Source organism: Drosophila tropicalis, unplaced genomic scaffold, assembly GCF_018151085.1.
Source record: "Drosophila tropicalis isolate 14030-0801.00 unplaced genomic scaffold, ASM1815108v1 contig_979, whole genome shotgun sequence".
Lineage (NCBI taxonomy): Eukaryota > Metazoa > Arthropoda > Insecta > Diptera > Drosophilidae > Drosophila > Drosophila tropicalis.
Genome location: NW_027173482.1, coordinates 2,998,068 through 3,013,808, shown reverse-complemented (window position 1 = coordinate 3,013,808; position 15,741 = coordinate 2,998,068). Strand labels below are relative to the sequence as shown.

Genomic DNA, 15,741 nt, shown 5'->3' with positions numbered 1-15,741 from the left:
AAGTTAGCCCCGGTCCTCTGGTTTAACATTAAAATGTACTTCAGGAATGTTTGCAATAGGAGCGCTTGCTTTGTTGGCAGTTCCAAGTCCCAGTACAGATTAGGCACCCATAATTCATAAAGCAGGATTTTAATTTTGATCACTACTGTCGCCAAAATACAGAATAATCGAAGATACTGATCAGATCTCTTCCTGAAATTGAAATCATCCAAAAGTATCCTCAACCTTCCCAAACTCATGTTTGTGATCAGCTGCAAGTTGTTCCAGCACTCTAACTGCTAGAAACGATGCACATGCCGTGCCACAGGAACCTATGGTCAATTTGTAGTGCTTTAATGGTTCCGCAGCGTCTTCCTTCCAAAGAATTCGGTAAAAATCTTTGTCCGCTACTAAAATCTGTCGAAACATTTTGTCGATGTCCGCTGAAAATACGTATTCGAAAACGCAGACAAACGTTGAACAGGTTGCGTTGTATACATGGGCCAATATGAAGTGCATCGTTAAGAAATCGTCCATCCGATCTTCAAATGAACAGTCGAACACCTAACGCAGCTTGACACCTATGACTGGATGGTGCGGTAGATACAATGACATCTTAGAGACATTCTTAGAAACGTCTGCAGTTATTTCCTGAAGTTCTCCTTGTTAGATAAAACGATTTTTCACTTTGACGGCTATAGGTGAGAGAAGAGTAACATAAAACTTGCAAGGCTATACAAACATTGACGCGGTCAAATTAGACCCCGGCCATCTGGTTTATATTTTTTTAGAGTCCAATGTTATGTTCCTTAAAATTTGTATAATGTATTTGAAAAGTCTATAAGATAGTAAGCCAATTGTCAAACAATTTGGTCTCGATGGTGTCCTTTCTTTATGTGTTTTTGGTAGTCCATATATTTTTGGGGAGATCGCACATGTTGTTTGGCGTTTCAATTAGATGATAGTATTGTAACCATCCTTTCTTATCCTTCGGGATATTAAAAATATCTCTTAGGGCAAAATTGTTTTTGAAATAAGTGAAATTAGAACTCGTGTTAATTGTAAGTTGAATTTATACTCGAGTTTATTGTAGTTTCTTTGGGCTTGGCTGGGTATAACTAGCTTCCTGAGGAAGTCTTGACCTTGGCTGCCGTGGGTATGTTGTGGGTCCTTCGTTGCTCGTGTCGTATTTTGCCTTGCTTCTTGTTCTCTTCTGTGTTGTTGCGACAGGCTGTTGATTGCGAGGCTCAAACTTGCAAGGATAACTCCTGAACGTCGATTGGCCCTCGGATAAATCCTGTGGCCTTTCTTTTGCGTTCTGGGCTGAATCCTGAGTCTCTCAGGATTTCAGTTTCACCTCAGCACCTTTGTTGCTTTTAGTCACAAGGATAGATCCATTGATCATTGCTTTGTAGCAGGATATATAGATCACGGAATTTTCGCAGTGGGATACATTCTCGTGCCTTCAAACAGCTTAGGGATTGGCCTGGAGCCGCTTGGTTTTTCTCCATGTCCAATGATTGGGTACGGTGCTTTTAGTCCTATTCTGGGGACAAAATGAAGCCTGCTGAACTTGTAAGGTTAACCGTAAGGCCTTAAAGGTTCGTTGACCTAACGCTGGATCCTTTTTTTCCAAGGACTTGTGCTCGATGAGTTTCTAAAGGTTACTCGTAAGGCCTTGAGCAACTTGTTGATTCACTTGTTGACTAGACCAGGACTTGATAACTTGATTATCCTCCTTTATTTATGCTGCGTTTATATAGTCAATACAGTGTCCTCCGGAATCAATTGGTGTAGTACCGCTATACAGCTGTTAATTTCCATCGGCCCATTGCTTTCACCCACGAATTTCCGCAAATCCCTGGCGCAGCCGCATCAACTTTCTTGACGGCTGCGCGCCCATTCATTTACTCTCTCTTTTGACTCTTCTTGGTCTGTATAGCGCCTCTGTTGCTATGCGGGCATCCATCACATTCTTGTCATCTCTGTCGCTAAGTTTCTCCCGTTGATGTATGAGGCTTTCTCTTCCTCTGTCGACGCTACCATCGCCTGTCACTCCCCTGATCCACTCGTTACACTCGTTATTCAGATATACTTGCACTAACTCAGCATACATAGTTATTCTAATTATTCAATACTTAACTAATATTTTATTTAAATTAGTTAACAAAATCATATGTTTAATCATAGGTAATAACGAAGATATTGATCATAGTCACTGTTTTCCACCGATCGTTCCTATGGGAGCTATATGATATAGTCACCCGATCTTTATCAAATTCGGCGCAGTCATTAACAGATATATTAAACTAACAAATGTTTAATTTGAAAACAATCACGGTAAAAGTAACGAAGTTATTTACAAAAGTCACTGTTTTGGACTGATCGTTCCTATGGGAGCTATATGGTATAGTCACCCGATCTTGATCAAATTTAGCACAGTCATTAACAGATATATTAAACTAAGAAATTTTTAATTTGAAATCAATCGCGTTAAAAGCAACGAAGTTATTTACAAAAGTCACTATTTTTGACCGATCGTTCCTATGGGAGCTATATGATATAGTCACCTGATCAAATTTGGCACAGCAGTTTATAGGCGTAATAGACTGTATAATAATAAGTTTCACGACAATAGCACAGAAAATAACGAAGTTATTGAGAAAAGTCACTGTTCGTGACTTTGGCGTTTGTATGGGAGCTATATGATATAGTGGCCCGATCCGGCTGAATCCAAGATATACGTGCAAAATTTCAGCTCTGTAGCTCTTACGGTCTAGGAGGAGTTTGCGTTGATCCAGACGGACGGACGGACATGGCTATTTGAACTCGTCTCGTCGTGCTGATTAAGAATATATATATGTACTTTGTACGGTCGGAGATGCTTCGTTCTATGCGTTGCACACTTCTGACCAAAATTAATATACCTTTTTTGCAAGGGTATAATGACTAACGTCCTTCATTGAACAGTAGCAATACAATTCAATCGATGGCGCATAACTGTTGCCCGTACAAATTATTATTTGCCAAAGCAAAAATCATAGATTTCAAGAAGACAGGTCATAAAGAACAAAGTAACTATCTAGGATTATACTCAGTGACCTAAATAATCGAAAACGACAGAAGATAAGAGAAATAAAAAATTTCCAAAATTTGTACAAAGGATAGAAAAAAAAAAAAAATTTTTGTTTACCCAGACGATTCACCTTGAAAAAGACCAGAGGACCGAGGCCAACTTCGCCCGCGCCGAAACAATTTTGTTTTGTTAAAAAGTCCAATGTTTACGAAAGAACGGGCTACAATCTTGACATAGGAAATAACGAAGTTAATGATCAAAGTCAATGTTTTTGACCGATCGTTCCTATGAGAGCTATATGATATAGTCACCCGATCTTGATCAAATTTAGACGATAGATTCAAAAAAAAAAAAAAAAACAGAAAAGTCACTGTTTGTGATATTGCAGTTTGTATGAGATATAAACATATTAAAAAAAAAAATTATTCGTTGTACACAATCGTTTCCATTATCCCCGACGGAACTACCTTTCAGTATTGCTTCATCGGGGGGAAACTCTACCTATGTCGGGGTTCGAACTCGAGTACAACAGAATTGTAGTTTTAGCAGGTCTCCATTGAGCCACCGACTAGGTAGATATAAACATATATAGGTACAAGCCTATATGTAAATTTCAAAATTTATCTGTAGCTCTTACGGTCTAGTAGGAGTTTGCGGTGATCCAGAGGGACGTACGGATGGGTATATGAACTCGACTCGTCGTGCTGATCAAGAATATATGTATATACGTTGTATGGTCCGAGATGGTTCCTTCTACGCATTGCACAGGCCTGACCAAAATTAGTATACCATTTTTGCAAGGGTATTAAAAGAATTATAAATTAACAATTTTTATTCTAACCATTAAGTAACTTGATATGATTATGTTATTTTTCTAAAAAGTGGCGGTCGTATGTTCATACCCAAGTCATTCAACATAAAACACCTCATGTTATAACACTTTGTTTCAAGTATGATCAATTATAAATATACGCAATGAAATATACATAAATGTATATGTATATAAATATAAAAAATTTACATAAATATCTATACATATGCTAGCGCGTAATACCGACTAGGGCGAAGCGAGAGATCGCTGAGCTAGAATAAAATCAATGTAAAACGTAAAAGCAAACGGCACTGGCGTGCCTGAGAACTTTCATTAAAATTATAAAATTATGTCATTACAATACACTATTATGTGTCAACTATATGTGAATAGGAGTTCAGCACCGCAAACTAAAACACCATCTTCATTCGTTGAATTCAAAATATGAACTGATTTTATTAACAAACGTATGTGTATATAAAAGAATTCTTAGACTCTAAGAGGCGACAATTGTTCTTAAAAATGCTTACTCTAATGTTTATATTTCATGCTCAGCGTCGGTTACTTGATACCGCGCCGCTGTTACAATCTTAAGTGTTTTCCACAGAGTGTGGATGCATGTTTTTGTTTGGTTTTTGAGCCATACTTGAAATATGAATTTGTATCAGCTATTTTTGTTTATTTCTTTGTTCAATCTGATTTGGTGAAGCCATTTCAGATGAACGCGATGTTTATTCTTAAACATTCTGCGGGGGCCGCCAAATGCGGCGTTTTGGGATTTCCGTTTAATCTTAAGTTGTTTTATACAAATTATTATTAATATTAAAATTAGTAAGATAACTAATATTAATGAAACATGACCGGTTACATGATGGAAGTTTAAACCTAGTAATTCAATATGATGTTCCTTTAATGCTTGTAACTGGTTTCCTACTTTCTCCAATTCTGCTGAATGGTTTACTATATTTGCTTCTACTGGGTTCCAAACTATATTTGCCATGTTAGTAATATCGCCTACGTGCGACGTTTTAATAGCTATATAAGACTCTGACTGTATGCTATGATGAGCCACTATAACTTTATCTTCTGTCCTAACTGTGCAGCCTGATCTTAGGCTTAAAATTCCTTGCTCTGGTATAGCCATTATCTCTTGCTGTTCGTTGCCGCATTGGACTCTAGCGTTAGTTTTAGGTGGAACCTTAAATAGCCAACTACTGCTACTATCTAATTCTACCCAGTAAGACCTTGTTTCAACAATCGTTGTGTATATGCAGTTAGATTTGGTATTTTGTTTAATGGCTGTCAGCTCACAGACATTATCATTGGCACTACTCCATGGCCAATTTCCTTCACATGCTCTCCTATGCGACTGCCAATTCTGACATTTTTGCAAGGCTGATTCAGGCATTAAGTGATACGAGTCTATTTCAAAATTATAAATTAAGTACTGGTTGTCTATACGGACCATTACCATTTGATTATTGTTTAATCGTACTGGCAGTGGAATAACTTTGTAAAGAAATGACGGATGTCTACCAAAAAGTGGTATTTTTGCATTTATAATTAGTTTTCTATCAATAAAAATACCTTTTGCCGTCAACAGGGTATATACATCTTTTAACTCAGTACCTGTTCTTTTACCTGGTAATACTAATGTCTCGGACAACTTGTCCTTAATTTTTGTTATTTCCAACTTCATCTGACTTGGTTTTAAAATGTTAGGGTTCAATCTACCATGGTTAATGTCTATTAAAAGATTTATAACTCCTGACTGAATTTTTTCACATTCATCAATCACAGAACTCAGTTGCCTTACAATCATGAAGAATTGGATAGATTCTCTATATACGTAATAGCTTTCTTTTAGTACTTCTGTCATATTCTCAATCCTGTTGTTCATGTTGTGAAAGTTAAGATTTATTTCGTCTATAGTTGTCTTAAGAATGTTTGCCGTGGAGTCCACTATCGATGTCTGCCTTTCTTCTAGGTGTTTCAAATTTTGCTGATTTGTCAGTAAATTTCTCATGTTTTCTTCCATCTGTACTCTGTCATCTGCATCCATGATGCCGAATAATATATGGTACAGTGAACCCATGAATTCAAACGGTGCTCGCTTGCTTCTTGGACTATTTTGACTCATAAACAATCTATTATTTTCTTCGATTTCCGTAATTCGTTTTATCGTGTTGTCTAATACGAAATGACACTGGTCTTCAAAATTATATAACTTTTGACATAAATCCCTCATTTTAGGAATCAACCTGTCGCCTTTATTAAGCATTTCAAAATATGCCGACATGTCATAGTACACTACCAGATCCCATGAGGACGCTACTACTTCCACCTCACCCATTGGATCTAAGTACAACGCGGCTGTTGCGTTTAGTTCTTTTACCGTAATTTTTGGCCGATTATCTTTAATGCTTGCTGCATTCGAAAGTTGACATAGCAGCATCAACATTGCTAACATCATTACGGTTCCTGCTTTGGACAGATGACCGAATCTGTTACTTTTCCGATATCGATTCTCCTCAACTTCTTCGGACGATTTTACCCCAACCAGTGGACAGATTTTATTTATAGGCCTTGTAATTGACCCTTCTTGTAATTTGATTTTGACCACTCTTACTTTTTCGTCCGTGCCTTTATGAATTTCCTCAATCTTGCCCAGAGGCCACCTGGCTGGGTGACAATTTTCATCTTTGATCAGTACGACCTGTCCATTCTCTAAGTTTTCTGTGGCAAGTCGCCACTTATTTCTTTGCTGGAGAGTATATAGATATTCGTCTTTCCACTTCGCCCAGAAATCTTTTTTCATTTTTTGAATTAATTTCCATCTATCTAAATTTCCAATTTTTTCTTCTGACATGGACTCGGCTGCTTCTAATGTTGGTCTTCCAATTAAGAAATGACCGGGAGTTAACACCTCGTTATTGTCCATATCTTCACCCGTCGTATATAGCGGACGTGAATTTAGCACGGCTTCTATTTGGCACAACAATGTTGCCAGTTCCTCATATGTCAGGTTACTGTCTCCTATGACTCTTTTCAGATGATACTTAACCGACTTGACCCCAGCTTCCCATATACCTCCGAAGTGAGGTCCTGCCGGGGGGCTAAAATGCCAGCTAATCTGTTCTCGCTCTAGAACAGGGGCAACCTGGACGTTATCTTGAACTGCTTTTTTGAACTCTTTATCTAGCTTCCTAGCCGCTCCTACAAAATTTGTACCGTTATCAGAATATATGTTAGCACATTTACCCCGTCTTGCCACAAATCTTCGAAATGCTGCTAGGAAGGCATCAGTTGTCAAGTCACTAACAACTTCTAAATGAATTGCCTTAGTTGACAAACACACGAATATTGCTATGTACCCTTTGAATGTTTTTTGTCCCCGATTTTTTGAGCATCTTATATGATATGGACCGGCAAAATCAATCCCAGTGTTATGAAATGGGGATGACACCGTTACCCTACTTTTGGGTAGGTTACCCATAATTTGCTCCGCCGTTACTTGTCGGTATCTGGCACAAGTGACGCATTCCTTTAGGTATTTTTTAAGAGCGTTTCTTAAACCGACAATCCAAAATTTTCTTTGAATTTGGCTTCTCATAAGGTTAATTCCTCCGTGTAAGGTTTCCTTATGTGCATCTTTAATCAACAACATCGTTAAGTTTGACTTATCTAAAATCATAGGATGTTTAGTATCAAAACAAATGTTGGCATTTTGCAATCTTCCCCCCACGCGCAATATTCCATCGTTATCCAAAAATGGATTTAAGCTCAAGATTTTGCTTTTCATATCAATTTGCTTGTTCTGCGTAAGACATGAAATCTCTCTGCTAAATTGACATGCTTGTTGGTGTTTAATTATAAAATTTTTAGCATTCTTAAGCTCATTGACGGTTAGATATGATGGGTACGCCTTATCTCTTTTTTTAGCGCCAATAAATCTAAATACATATGCCGTAATTCTGACCAGCTTATTCATACAGGAATACTTTTCGATTAGCTCCTGCATAATACTACTCTCTGAATTTATTAGTACGGAATTTACCATAACCTTGTCTTCATCTGTTTTTTGTTTAGGCCATTTGTCTTTTGCTTCACTGAGCCACTTCGGCCCATTCCACCACAATTCACAATCTTTTAATTTATTCGGATAAATACCCCTTGAAGCTATGTCTGCAGGGTTATCTTCAGATTTAACATGGTTCCATGTTATCTCTTTGATTCTTAGGATACCCTCTATGCGACGCCTTACGAATTTTTCCTTACTAGCACCATTTCTTATCCAGCACAGTGTGATAGTGGAGTCGCTCCAAGCATACATTTCAGCTGGAACAGTAATAGATTGCTGGACTCTTTGTAGCAATTGTGATAGCAAGTGCGCCGCACATAATTCCAATTTAGGAATAGTTTTCCTATTTTTGATAGGATTAACTTTGTTTTTACTGGCTATTAAGGTAATTGCTTCACCAACTTTAGCATATACCACCGCTGCATACGCCTTTTCCGACGCGTCAGCAAAACCATGAACCTGTAACACCATATTAGGCTGTGTCTTGATCCATCGGGGTAATCTGACTTCTTCCAGATACACCAAATTGTCTTTGAAAGATTTCCATTCTGTTGTGTCGTTATCGGACAATTCTTGATCCCAATTTTGCTCAGCTAGCCACAATTTTTGCATGAATAACTTGCCTATTACCGTTACTGGTGCCAGCCACCCTAGTGGATCATAAATTTTGGCTAGTGTGGATAGCACCACTCTTTTATTAACTTTTCTGTTCTCGTCGCAGTGTACCTTAAACTTAAATTCGTCTTTAAACGGCTCCCACTGCAACCCCAAGGTTTTAATTGATTCGTTTTCATCAATTTTTAATACTTTGTTATCACCTGTATCAATAACCTCTTCAACAATTTCAGATCTATTCGAGATCCATTTTCTTAAATTCATTCCTGCCTTTTCTAGCTCTCTGGAAACCTGCTGAACTTTGTGTTTTGATTCTTGTACAGAATTACCTCCTGTCATTAAATCATCCATGTAGAACTCATCTCGGATAATTTCACTAACCACTTCATCCTGACACCTGTTTGCTATCTCTGCAAGCACCCTTGTAGCTAAATAAGGTGCTGATGCAGTACCGTACGTTACCGTTGTCAATTTATATTTTCTTAATTTTTTCTGCGGTGAATTTCTCCACAAAATATGCAAATATTTTTGATCATCTTGATCAATGTCTATCTGGCGATACATTTTTTCAATATCTGCAGATGCTACGTACTGCCATTTTCGCCATTTTAGTATTATGTCAAATATGTCTTTTTGAAGTCGCGGCCCGATCCACATCACGTCATTGAGACTTCTGTTATTCGTGGTTTTCGCGGAAGCGTCAAATACAACTCTTAGTTTAGTTGTCAAACTTGCTTCTTTTACTACTGCTTGATGTGGCAGGTAGTACGTACCTTCATCCTTAGTTTCGACCATATGGCCCAAGTCCAAATATTCTTTAATAAATTTTTTGTACTCTTCCTTAAGTTTTGGATTTTTCTGAAATTTTTTCTCCAAGCTAAGAAACCGCGCAGTTGCTTGCGCCTTTGATTCACCTAACTCCTTTTCTTTTTTAAATGGGATCGTTACCACATACCTTCCAGAATCATTAATCTTTGTTGTCTTGCTAAAATTTTCTTCACATTCATTAGCTTCTATGTCATCTTTTTCGTCTGCCTCTAACTCCCAAAAACGCTCTATATCTGTAACGTCTATTGTTGTTGCTACAATACACTTATCTCCTTTTGACTTGGTACATCCAGACACGATCCAACCAAATTGAGTATTTTGGCCTAGCAACCCATCAATCTTGGCAACTCCAATTTTTAAGATATGGGTATACACGTCTACCCCCATTATCATATCAACCCTACCTGGTTTATTAAAGGTGGGGTCAGCTAGCACGTAAGATTGCCATTTTGTCATATCCACGTTTGCTATATTTAAGGGGAGAGCTTTCATTAATTGCGGCAACACAATTGCCTCAACTTTAATAACCTCTTTTTTCGGATCACGCATCTTTATTTCAACGTTTACCTTATACTTGGACGTTTTAGTTTTTGTCGAAGACACGCCACTTATTTCCGTTTGTTGCTTGATTTTGGGTAATTTTAATATTTGAGCGGCTTCTTCAGATAAGATGGTGCTCTGTGAGCCACTATCAATCAAGGCTCTTAAAGTTTCATACTCTCCATTTATTTTTTTAACTTGTATTAGGGCTGTCGCCAACAGTTTTTGCTGTGCCGTAACACAAGTATTTACTTTTGCCTGTTTTTCCCCAAAATGAAGAAGGGTATGATGTCCCTTGCTACACAATGAACAGACCATTTCACTAGTGCATCTCTTGTTGCTTGAATGCTTCAAGCATCGTGTACACAATTGCACTTTTTTGGCTATTTCCACCCTTTCTTTAGGTGTTAGCGCTTTAAACTTATAGCATATAAGTGCGCTATGCCAAGGACCTTTGCATATCGGACAACTATCTTTAAAACCCACGGCCGACGTTTTTTGTAAAGGTTTTTTATCTTCCTTTCTCATGGCACTTAGCGAGCAATATCTTTGCTCCAAGTATTCCATGACATCAGACAGCAACTGTATCTGCCTGGTTTTTCTGATCTGACTCTCATATAATTGTAGAGTCTCTCTGTCAAATTTCCTTAGTAGCATTTGTGCAAATATTATGTCCACTTCATCGGACAAATTTGTTTTAATTTTAATTAAGTGTACTGACTCATTAACTATGTCAATCACTCCTTTTATACTTTTTGCGGACTCATTGTCGATCATCGGTAAATCAACGATCCGATTTAACTGTTCGGAAAATACCCTCCGATTATTTTCATACCGCTTGGTTAACAGTTCCCAAGCGGCACTATAATTGTCAGCTGAACCTGACAATAGATGAGCTACCATGCTCTTAGCTTCGCCTTTTAACGCGGATTTCAAATAATTAAACTTAAGAGCAAGACTTAAATCTTCTCTTTTTTCAATTAACTCCGTAAATAATTCTACAAACAGGTCCCACTCTCTAGATTCTCCAGAAAATGTGGGTACCTGAATCTTTGGCAACACCGGTAGTTCGCCTCTCACGGTAACATTCTCAACTTTCAAACTTTTCTGATCGTTTATTTTTTTCTTCTAATGCTACCAAGGTATTCTGAAGGTCGAACTCTAATTCTTCTATGACCTCTTTAAACGTATCATTACCTATAAACTCAACTGTATAAGCCTGACACATCTGTACCTTCCTGAACAAGAATTTTATTTTTTTAACATACATTTCGCCTGTTCTATTATCTATCGTACGTAAATCTTTGCTCACCATGTCTAAATATTCCTGCAGCTGACGAACCTTTTCTTGCAATTTCTGCTGGCTAACCTTAGCATTCTCATTACTGGAGGTCGCGTTTCCCCGCGACTCTCCGCTGCTGTCTTCAAAATTCTCTAACATCGTTGCATCTGCTTCAATGTTCTCCGAATCAACAGTGCCCTGCCTGATTGCTTCTCCTTTGGCTATTAATCTATTAATCATATTTAAGCCTTCCTCATATTTTCCATCTGTAAAATAGATATGTTCGGTTGCTCCACTTTCTAGCATTTGGTTATTGTAACTAATCCATTGCTTCTGTATGTCTCTTACTTCATTAAGAATCTTGCTAGTAAACTTACTAGCGTCTATTTCTTCTATCTTCTTCACCCTTTTATGCAACTCGTGCTGCTTCGCTAACAATTTTTCAATTTTGGTAGGGAACATTTTTTATATGGTGTCTGTATATGTATGCGACAATATATCTATTTATTTTTGTTAATATGTATTTACTTTAGTATATAGAAAATTTTCACTTTTTTTTTTTTTTTGTATATTTACTTTTTGGTCTTGACTTTTTAACGGGCAACTTTCTTAAAAATGTTGTTATATATATTTTTTTATCACCAATTTTGGGTATTATTTTTTAACTTCCCTACTTTGTCTCTTAGAATATATGAATGTATATTACTTTTTTTTTTTTACATATATCCCTGCCTAGTTTTGCGTGTGGTTTTCAGGCCACACTCTAATTGAACAGCTTTAATGCCGCACAATTGTACATAGTTTGTTTTATAATTTATATAAAAAAAATATGCATCGCAGTGCATTAAAAAAATTATGCGACGCAGCGCACAGTTTTATTATTAATTTTTGTTGGGCGCTCTTTGTAGCGCTATCGGTTCACTTCAATCTCGGTTGCTGCAACTGCTTTTTTTTTTGTTTTTCCTGCATCAGCTGGTCGTCGCCGGTTGGCTGCACTGACGCTCCCTCGCAGGCGAAAGTGGCGGTTTGCCCCTCTCGCTGTTGATCTGCTGCTGTTGTCCTGGGCCTATGGGCTCAGGCGGTACCGGTGCCGGTCAGTGCACCAGATTTCCTTGTTCTTCAGTAGCCTCTTCTTTGCAACTATCCTGTTGCCTTGCAAATGCGTCGTTCATCTGCTTCTTGTTGCCGACTTGCAACTGCCTCGTTAATCTGCTTCTTGTTGCCAGTCGACTTGTAACCGCCTATAGTGTATATATAGGCGAGGATGTTTTTTTTTTTTTCGATATTAGGGCTTCGAATACGCCACACACGAACTTTATATTGTTCTTTTTTTTTTTTTTTAACGCCGCCGAAATTATTGCAGTTGCTCGACTAGCCAAACTGCCTTTATATATTCGGTCGCACGCACTTTTTTTTTTTTTGGGCTTCGATTACGCCACACACAAAAAAACACTCCGCCGTCGAAATTACTACAGTTGCTCCGCTAGCCAAACTGCCTTTAAATTCGAACGCACGCACTTTTAATTTATTAAGCAATAATATTTTGCTTTTATTTTATACTCTGTCTCTTACCACTGGTGGGGGAAAACAAGAGTTAATTTATTTTGCTACCTTTAGCTGATCTTATCAGAAGAATTCAGACTTTAAGGAGCTGATTCATTCTCTGAGTCTCTTACCACTGGTGGGGGAAAACTACAGAGTTCCTTTTTTCTCGAAGGACCAAAATGAATAGGAGTTCAGCACCGCAAACTAAAACACCATCTTCATTCGTTGAATTCAAAATATGAACTGATTTTATTAACAAACGTATGTGTATATAAAAGAATTCTTAGACTCTAAGAGGCGACAATTGTTCTTAAAAATGCTTACTCTAATGTTTATATTTCATGCTCAGCGTCGGTTACTTGATACCGCGCCGCTGTTACAATCTTAAGTGTTTTCCACAGAGTGTGGATGCATGTTTTTGTTTGGTTTTTGAGCCATACTTGAAATATGAATTTGTATCAGCTATTTTTGTTTATTTCTTTGTTCAATCTGATTTGGTGAAGCCATTTCAGATGAACGCGATGTTTATTCTTAAACAATATGACTGTTATTTTTTAAATATTTATTTATTTTAATTGGGTTTTATCAGGCTTCAGGTAAATTTAACTTAATAAAAATAAAAAACCGCAGTTTCTAATTAAATTTTTAGCACTGATAAATTTCGGTTGCAAATCGACACAGCGTAGAGCAATGAAATACGAAAATGAAAATGAAATACGATTGATACGATACGATATTGATTGTGCAATAATTTTTAGAACCGAACGGTCATACAAATTTCTTAAGCAAAATGACGATATCTTTATATTAACATCTGACAAAGCAAATAAGGTGGTAGCAATGAAAAATGATGGACATACTATGAAGAACACACACAACAAACCAAAAACCATGTAAAATATACACATGAGGTATAAAATATAGTAAAGTCACAAGCCGAGAACATGAGCGAAGAAATGAATTATCCGTAGCAACATTGTTGTTACGATCAAAGCTCACGACTTACGATCTGTCTGGCCGATCGAACCACATGCAACCGCCATCGATTTCGTCAAAGGAAGCAAAGAAAGAGAAGGCTAGTGACAACAGCAGAGAATAGACATGAGAGCAGCATTGGGCATGATATGGGAGCAATGAGGGGTATATACAAGTCGATGAGGGAGAGCTAGGCATTGGGGAAGCACTCTATTTGTTTGGAAACAGTTTGTATGTGTTGTTATTATGATGCAACTATGTTAATGCTAGAATTTGATAAAGATCGGGTGACTATATCATATAGCTCCCATAGGAAAGATCGTTGGAAAACAGTGACTATGATCAATATCTTCGTTATTTCCTATGATTGTAGGCCATTCTTTCGCAAACATAGATAAAACGTTCTTCCACATTGATGGCTAATAGGTAAGCAAAGAGTTACCAAAAAAGTTGTAAGGGTATACAAACTTTGACGCGGTCGAAGTTAGCCCCGGCCCTCTGGGGTTTGATTTGATTTAGCACAGAATCAAGTAATTAAAAGTTGTCGCAACCAACATATAAATTGGGTGGATTTTGGAGCGAGAATATAAAGGTAGAGATAGGGGTCAAAGATACAGCGTTGCACATGGGATGTAGCTACAATTGTTATCTGATCTTACTAAGAATACCTATGCTGCACCTTTTGTAGCAACCGGCGATCTTTGGGCCGCTACTATAAATATAAAAAAAAAAAAAAAAACAAACAAACATGGTTAAGTATTTATATATATCTGTACACATGTGACCAAACTGATGGGCAATGTGGCCCAAAAGTTGCAGGTCCTGAAGCGCAAGGCCGAGGAGAGCATTAACGATGAATTGAGTGTGACACAGATCTGCAAACGAAAGATTGAACATCTCAAGGACATTATGCCGCCGAATAATGGTACTGGTCATCTCTGGCATCACGGGAGGTGGAGGTTGATCTGGCCAATCACAGCACCACCAAATGTGTCCTCTGGTGCATTGACAACAAATCCAAGTTTCGCAAAATCAATTCAACCATAGAGTTTACCTTACGTGTTCAGGAGTTTATTGAGTTAGTGCGTCAGAACCAAGGTTTTGAGGCTGTGTTCGCGTCGCTATTTCCCGGCCTACGAGAAGACCCAATTGAATGAGATCTGTCATGTTATGTCTTTGCTGGCCTATCCTGTCGATACCCAAAAGGAGCACTGCAAGAAGTACATGGATCCCAGGCGTTGGGATCAATTGGTTTTGGATTTCCGTAGGGGGAATTATCGCCTCTTCCAATTATCCAGCACTTCTCGGCTGCTGTGCAGGCTGGTCTTTCGGCGCTGAAGACGCCGCATTGCTACACTCAGACCTGCCGCAACCTCAATTGTCCCGTCTGTCAGGAGGATCTCAACCGGATTGCTCTTAAATTGCCATATTTGCACTGTGTCCAAAGCCGTTTGATTTGCCGTGTAACCGGATTACCCCTATGTGAGAACAATCATCTTATAATGTTGTCAAATGGAAAAATATTTGGACAGAGGGCTTTCCAGGATATAACCAAAGACTGTGACATGTCCCGTGACCAATACGAAGTTTAGAAATACCATAATCGAAAAGGTATTTGTGATGTGAGCCGAGACAATGCTGATAAGACTTCCCACGAATTACAATCCTGATTATCATTAGACTTAAGTTTAAGAATATCTCTATTTTTGAATAGTTATATAATAAACTCCATATCTATATAATCATCTATCGAACCTATCGTATTATCATCTAAGTACAAGTTGAGAGTGTTTTCCAAGAATTGTTTTGTTGTTTTCAACATTTTTCGAAATTAAAAACGCTCTTTTCGTTTTCGTAAATTCAAGCGATCGGCTTAAATCATCATAAAATGTAGGTAAATAATTTATATAGGTATATATTGTTTTTTAATAAGATTTCGGAAGCAAACATAAAAAAATGTTTTTCATCTTTAATATAACACTGAGCATCAAGAAATTGTTGAAATTTTA

General features: G+C 37.7%; 1 pseudogene; it reads left to right on the top strand.

Annotated features, from left to right (window-relative positions):
* The first annotated feature begins 14,070 nt into the window (after positions 1-14,070).
* Positions 14,071-15,358, top strand: LOC137586354 (E3 ubiquitin-protein transferase MAEA-like; annotated as a pseudogene).
* The last annotated feature ends 383 nt before the right edge of the window (positions 15,359-15,741 follow it).